The 7,096-nt window shown below is 40.3% G+C and overlaps 1 pseudogene across 1 annotated transcript; it reads right to left on the bottom strand.

The window, feature by feature from the left end:
• Nucleotides 1-303: 303 nt before the first annotated feature.
• LOC309824140 (grpE protein homolog 2, mitochondrial-like) lies at nt 304-5,603 on the bottom strand (annotated as a pseudogene). The gene is made up of 2 exons: nt 5,500-5,603; nt 304-1,001 (listed from the first exon to the last, which is right to left on the bottom strand). The product of its transcript is annotated as a grpE protein homolog 2, mitochondrial-like (transcript).
• Nucleotides 5,604-7,096: the final 1,493 nt, after the last annotated feature.

Genomic DNA, 7,096 nt, shown 5'->3' with positions numbered 1-7,096 from the left:
CCTTTAAGAAAGATTTTGGATTGAAAGTCATCAGAGTACCAATTTAAAACTAATTTTCTTAAACATATTTTGATAAGACCACAGGAACACTTGTCACATTGTTCAAATGCCCAATGGCAAGACTGCTGATGAGACCAAACAGGTCACATGAAATCAACAGAGTATCTTAGAAATAAAGCCAATATGACTAAATCCAAGACAGATCACGTGAAGTACCTCATGTACAATACGAACCTAGTTTAATATATAAAGGAATCACAGGTGACTGCACTCTGGGAGAACATTCAGTTCCTCTGGGCCCATTCATAGTCTTCTCTGAGACCCTACCACCACTTCCACCTGGGCGAGTCTAATGGCGCAGCCATGAAGCTTGTCGCCATCCTGCCTCACTGATGCCACAGTGCCAGGCTGTACCCCAGCACCAGCTGGCACATGACAGATGGGTTCATGCTCATGAGGGTCATATTTGTCACCAGTGGGTGTCAGCTTCTCCAGGCCATGTTTGGCAAACACACTTTTCAGCTTTGTTTCTAAAAATGACAAGCCTCGGAAGATCTTCTCCAGAGTGAGCTTCTGGTCCCCAGGCTCTGTTTCTTCAGAAATACACTCTGTAGTCTTCTCCAAAATGTCTGCCACGTCCACCAAATCCTTAACAGAAACTCTGAATTCCAAATATCTTGGCATCTTCTACATATCTCTGGGTTTGCCTTCTTATATTTTCACCATCAGTTACAGCTCTCTGGTATCTCACTGTGAAATCCTGTACTTCCTTCTCCAGTCTAACAGCTTTTAGCTTTCAGGCTCGTTCTGCAAGAGAGGGCCCAAGTTCATCAGGAGGGTCCTCAGAATTGCAGTCTTCACCCGCGGTCCTCTGGGTGACAGTGCTGAAAGGATGCAGCCATCCCCTGCCATCTGACGTGGCACTCGAGGCCAGGAGAGGCTGCATCCACCGCTGGGCAGCCCACAGGGACCTGGTGGCCGTGTTCCCCAACTCGGCTGACCTGTCAGTTGATTATTCAAAGCCAACTTGTCAGAAAAATCTGTACTTGTATCAAGATTACATCCTTGAACCCGAAGAAATACAAACAATAAGTATATTGCTAATAAGGCCACCTGAAGTAGTAGTGGTCAAACTGAATCCTTAACTGATAAAGCACTGGCGCTGGAGAATCTAGAGAGCAAAGGAATCCTGGTAAATGACTACGTAAACTAAAAGACTTCTCTTCAGCCCGCGTGTTGTTTGTTTCTGTTTGGATGATTTATTTAAGAGTGACATGGTTTCCCTCTGGCCATCGTCTTTATTTTCTTCGGCTCTTTAATCATTACGTGTGCCGTGCACCGCCTAGGACCCTGACGTCATTAAGTGCCTTATAAGCAACTAGTTCCGAATGAGCTGCTTGCCAGTGCAAACATGTCTGACAGGTTTAGTGACCACCCAACTCGCATATAAGGGGCTGAACCAGCCAGGCACAGGCTCTTCTCCACTGGTACACACACGACCAAGTCCAGGGTTATTTCGGAATTGAAATCCTGACTTGGGCGGCAAGGCTATCTTCCAAACTGCCCTGACAAATGCCGTCCGTCAATTCTATGCCTTCTTCCTTTCTTGCAGAGATGTTTATTGGGGTCTACAGCTGGGATCATAGAAATGAGTAAGACTCATTCTCTTTCTTGAGGAACTTCTAGTCTGCAGGGAGACAGGTCTATTGCTATATTTACGACATACCCTAAAAGTACTTAGATGTGGACCACAGGCTTCAGGATCACAAAAGAAGGGAGCTCTTTAGGATAGAGACTATTTTCTCTGTTACAAATATTTTCTTAATGAGTACCCTAGTGTTTACCTCCCTTTCTTGGACATAGTCCTAACTCAGGATACTTCTAAATAAAACTAAAAATTATTTTCTACTGATAAGGACCTACTGTGTAGCACAGGGAACTCTACTCAATACTCTGTAATGGCTTATATGGGAAAAGAATCTTAAAAAAGAGTGGATATATGTATATGTACAACTGATCCACTTTGCTGTACACCTGAAACTAACACAACATTGTAAATCAACTATACTCCAAAAAAATTTTTTTCAATTAATTTATAGCTCTATGTGCTATATAACTTTAATATGACTAAAATTTTCTCTACTTTCCATTTGGAAATTGTTGTAATGTAGAAAAAATTTGAAAGAGTTCTATAATGAACCCTGTAAATGCTTCATCGAGATTCACCCATTGTGAACATTTCCCCCATGTTTGTTTTATTTCTCTCAGTCTCTCAAAATATATATTTGCTAAACTGCTTGAAAATAAGTTGCAGTTATCATGGTACTTCTTCCCTAAAGAATTCAACCAATGTTGCCTGAGCATTAGGACATTTTCCTACAAAAACCCTATATGATTATCACATCTAAGAAATTTAACAATGCCGTAATATAATTTAATGTACAATACACATTCAATTTTACCCAGTTGCCTCAAATATATATTTTATAGCTTTAAATATATGTATATATTTTTTATAGCTTTTAAAAAATATCTAAGATATAATCAAGGCTTATGCACTGCCGTTGGTTTTTATCTTCTCAGTCTCTAATCTAGAGCCATCCTCCCGCCTTTTGTTGTTTTTCACGCTATTGAATTTTTGACAAGTTCAGGTCACTTGTAGAATATCCCACAGCTTCGATTTATCTGAGGTTCTTCATTATTTGATTCTAGTTTAAAAATGTTGGCAAGAACGCTACAGGTCGTTTGCGTAGTTCTTATTTCATTATATTAGCAGGTATGCAGTGGGAATACGATTTAAATTTTAAACTCATACATTTAAAACAAACCAAAAACAGGAAAACAGTTGATTTCTTTTCTGATTGATGAGAAGATCCTGTGATTTAAGGCCTTACAATTAAAAGTGTGGTCAGCAGGCTTTCTTAGAAATTAGAAGCCCCAGGCCCCTCCCCAGATCTATTGAATCAAAATTTGCATTTTAACAAGATCCCCAGGTGATTCATATGCACGTTAAAGTTTGAGAAGGACCAATTTAAGATATTAACTAGAGGGTGGGCATCTGGCATACTGGCTTTATCCAAAGCAAAGGTTTATTTGTTGCAGACACTCTTAGGACATAATATCCATTTCTTCTTTTTCCTGACTAACAGGAAAAAATTGTACCTAGCTAAAAAGCTACATTTTTAATCTGTCTTGACGTTAGAAGTTTCCATGTGACACAGTTCTGGCCAATGAGAGGGAAATGAAATTCCCGGGGGGAAGGTTTTAGAAAACAGCTTGGATTCACCTGGCACGCACATTTCGTCCTTCCCCTTCTTTCTTCCCGGTTCGGGGATAGGAAAGTAGAGGTGGAGATGCTATTGGTGACCCTGAAACTTCAAACCGCAGGCTAAGGATGACTCCGTGGCAAGAGCCTTGAGGAGCCCTGGTCTGCCTACCTCCGTACCTCTTTCATGCAGGTAAAATGAAGCCTCTGGTTTAAGTCACTGTTTAATTGAATTTCCTGTTATTCATAGTCAAACTGAATCCCTAACTGATAATGCTGTTTGAAGAATTTCCTTTTTTTATAAATTTATTTATTTGTGGCTGCGTTGGGTCTTTGCTGCTGCGCGTGGGCTCTGCCTAACTGCGGCAGCGGGGGCCACTCTTCATAGCGGTTCGTGGGCTTCTCATTGCGGTGGCTTCTCTCGTTGCGGAGCACGGACTCTGGGCCCGCGGGCCCTAGAGCGCAGGCTCAGTAGTTGTGGCGCACGGGCTTAGTTGTTCTGTGGCATGTGGGACCTTCCCGGACTAGGGCTCAAACCGGTGTCCCCTGCGTTGGCAGGCGAATTCTTAACCGCTGCGCCACCAGGGATGCCCTGAAGAATTTCTTGATGGGAGATTTTGAGGAACCGCTGGTGGGTAGAGTCGCAGAGAGCTGGATTCTTTCTCGTTTTTTTGCTTTGTTTATGGTTTTGTCCATTAAGAGAGACTGAAATGTGCAATGTATTCCCTTCCCGTTTGTGAAGGAACAGCTAGGCCTCCTCTAGAGGACTGTCATTAGGGAGGCAGATTTCTGCTGCAAGAGCATTTTCATTGAAATTTTGGTTCCACAGATAGGCAGTAATACACACATTTTACTGCATGTGAAGACTGTCTGCTACTAACAGAAAAGGTATGAACCAAGGACTTGCCTTGCCCTGTGTTACAAAAGTTTTTCCTCCTCATGTGACGGTAATTCTAGTCCCCTTTGGTGACTCACTCACTATCTCTGTTAATTTCCTTCGACTTTACCGTGGAAAAGGAAATGTATGCGTGTGTATGTGTGTGCATGTGTTCATTATGGCGTATGCCTCTCCAAATTGTTATGCATCTCGTTCCAAAAATAATTTGAAATAGTTTACATCTCAGCTTTCATTACCATTTAGGACTGACCTTTGCCCAGAAGAATATTTAATCTCTAGTACTTGGCTTCTTCTATGCCAGGTATAATTCATTCCTGCTTGGATGTAACGAGTTCTCACTCCATCTTTGAAACCCCTCCCCCACCCCATAATTGCACTCAGTAGAAGAGTTAAATATTTGTTGAATGAATCTATTTGTTCCACATTTATTAAGCACTCTATTTGCAAGGACTGCATCTGGCCACAGAGGTTGGCAAACTTTTCTATAAAGGGCCAGATAGTAAATATTTTGGCTTCATGAGTCAAGAGACAAAAGTGAGCCTATTACCAAGGTCATATTACCTTTATTTGACCATTTAAATTGTAACCATTTAAAAATGTAAAAACTACCTTTACGCCGTATACAAAACGTAACTCAAAATCAAAGACTTAAATGTAAGAGCTAAAACTATAATATTTTTATGTGACTGATGCCCTACGTACTGTACTAACAAGCCAGCTTAAAAAGAAAACATAGGTGTACCACTTTATGACTGTGGATTAAGCAATGGTCTTTTAGATATAATACCAAAAAGCAAAAACAACAGAAGAAAAAAATGGATGACTTAGATTTCACCAAAATTAAAAATTTTTATGCATCAAAGGGAATTATTAAGAAAGTAAAAAGGCGGTCTATGGAGTGGAAGAAAGTGTTTGCAAATCATATGTCTGATAAGTGTTTAATACCCAGAATATATAAAGAACTCCTGCAAGTCAACAGAAAAAGGCAAATAACCCAATTAGGATTTTTAAATGGGAAAAGGACTTGAGTAGACATTTCTCCAAAGAAGATATACAAAAGTTTGAAAAGATGCTCAACATCATTAGTCATTAGGAAAATGCAAATCAAAACCATAATGAGCTACCACTTCACATCTACTAAGCTAGGTATAATTTTTTAAGGGAATATAAGTGTTGGCAAGGACGTGGAGAAATTGGAACCCTCGTGCCTTGCTGGTAGACTGTAAAATGGAGCAACCTCTGTGGAAGCCAGATTAGCGATTCCTCAAAAAGTGAAACAAAGAATTGCCTTACGATCCAGCAATTTCAGTCCTATGACCCAAGATTCCTAACTGACATGTAAACACTTTCCAAAGCCGTTTCAGGTTCATTCATCTCCTTTGATTCTTCTAACACCCGAGGTTTGGTGGCAGAGTGAGGGCTGGAACCAATCTCCCGCATCCCTACTAGGCACTCTTGTCGTGTTGTCCAGCGTCATGAAGGGGGCTGCTCAGTACACAGTAGGCTTTGCTATGGGAACAATTGTGTCGGGCCTTGGCTAAAGTCAAGGACACTCTCAGTGCTGGAAGGAGTTTCTTCATGATACAGCCAAATGCCGAGGACCGGATCCAGAGAAAATAAATGAACAGGAAAGGCTGTTATGCATTAATGTGATCAAACTACATGATTTATTTGCTTAATGTTTGCTGAAAAAGAATATGGCATTTAACCATTCCCTTCTACTCAGAACTTACGTGGATCCTTTTAAAGTCAACCAATGAGATAATTTAACAAAGAAGTCTTTTTATTTCTACTTGCTACTATTCATGTAAAAATGAATCAAGAAGAAGCTGTAACACCAGTAACCAAAGACCACATACTGTACAACTTTATTTGTATGAAAGGTCCAGAATAGGCAAATCCAGGGAGACAGAAAGTAGATTATTACTTGCCAGGGGCTGGAGAGAGGGGAGGTGCGGAGTGACAGCTAATAGGTACAGGTTTCTTTTGGAGGTTATGAAATGTTCTGAAATTAGATTATGGTGATGATTGCACAACGCTGTAAATACACTAAAAACCACTGTATTGTGTACTTTAAACAGTGAATTTTTTGCCTTGTAAATTATATCAGTGAAACCATTACATAGGAACCATCACTGTTCTGTTTCATAACTCCACTTTCTAATGTTAATAGGAAACACAAATACTTTTATTTAATATCAACAAAGGGCCATTCATTATATTATTTATCCAAACAATACTATTAGGTAAGCATTATTATTATCCCATGGTACAGAAGAAGAAACCCAGGCTTCAAGAGATTATATCATCTGCTCAACGTTACATAGCTACCCATGAGGTTGTATATCTAGGAATTAAATCCAGATCTGTCAGGTCCTGATACCAAAGCTTTGGGCTTAAAATTTTGGTATATTCTTTGATTATTTGTTTTGTTGTTGTTATGGTATATATGGTAAAGACTGTTTACTGAAAACAGGCAGACACTTCCTTGTTTCTGGAATATCCTGAAATAATGTCTTGATGAAGCAGTTATTTATCACGTCTTCTATAACTACTCTATCAAATGCTCTCTTTGTGGGTGGCAGAATGGTGGGATCACTTGCCTAGAGAGTAGGGGGATAAAACGACAGAAACTCCTCTGCACCCGCCAGCTTTTTACAACATGCAGTGCAGTTGTCTATGTGAAAGCCAGCCTGTGGACTTGTGTGTCTGCCTGAGCTCATAGCTCTGGGCACCCGGTTTGGATAAAATTATGCTCTGAAGGTCTTTTTGAGCTGGACACTTTGTCCAGGCTCTGCCTACACTGGAAACTCTCAAGATTTCCCTGTTTCAAAGATGAGCTTCTTTGGAAATCACTGGAGAGACTCCGCTACAGTGTACATTTAAATGCGCTGGTTCTCTTTTCGTTCTTGCAAAATACAGACTTGGATTAG

Source organism: Grampus griseus, assembly GCF_964374135.1.
Source record: "Grampus griseus genome assembly, chromosome: 6".
Taxonomy (NCBI): domain Eukaryota; kingdom Metazoa; phylum Chordata; class Mammalia; order Artiodactyla; family Delphinidae; genus Grampus; species Grampus griseus.
This window is presented reverse-complemented; position numbering and strand designations above follow the sequence as displayed.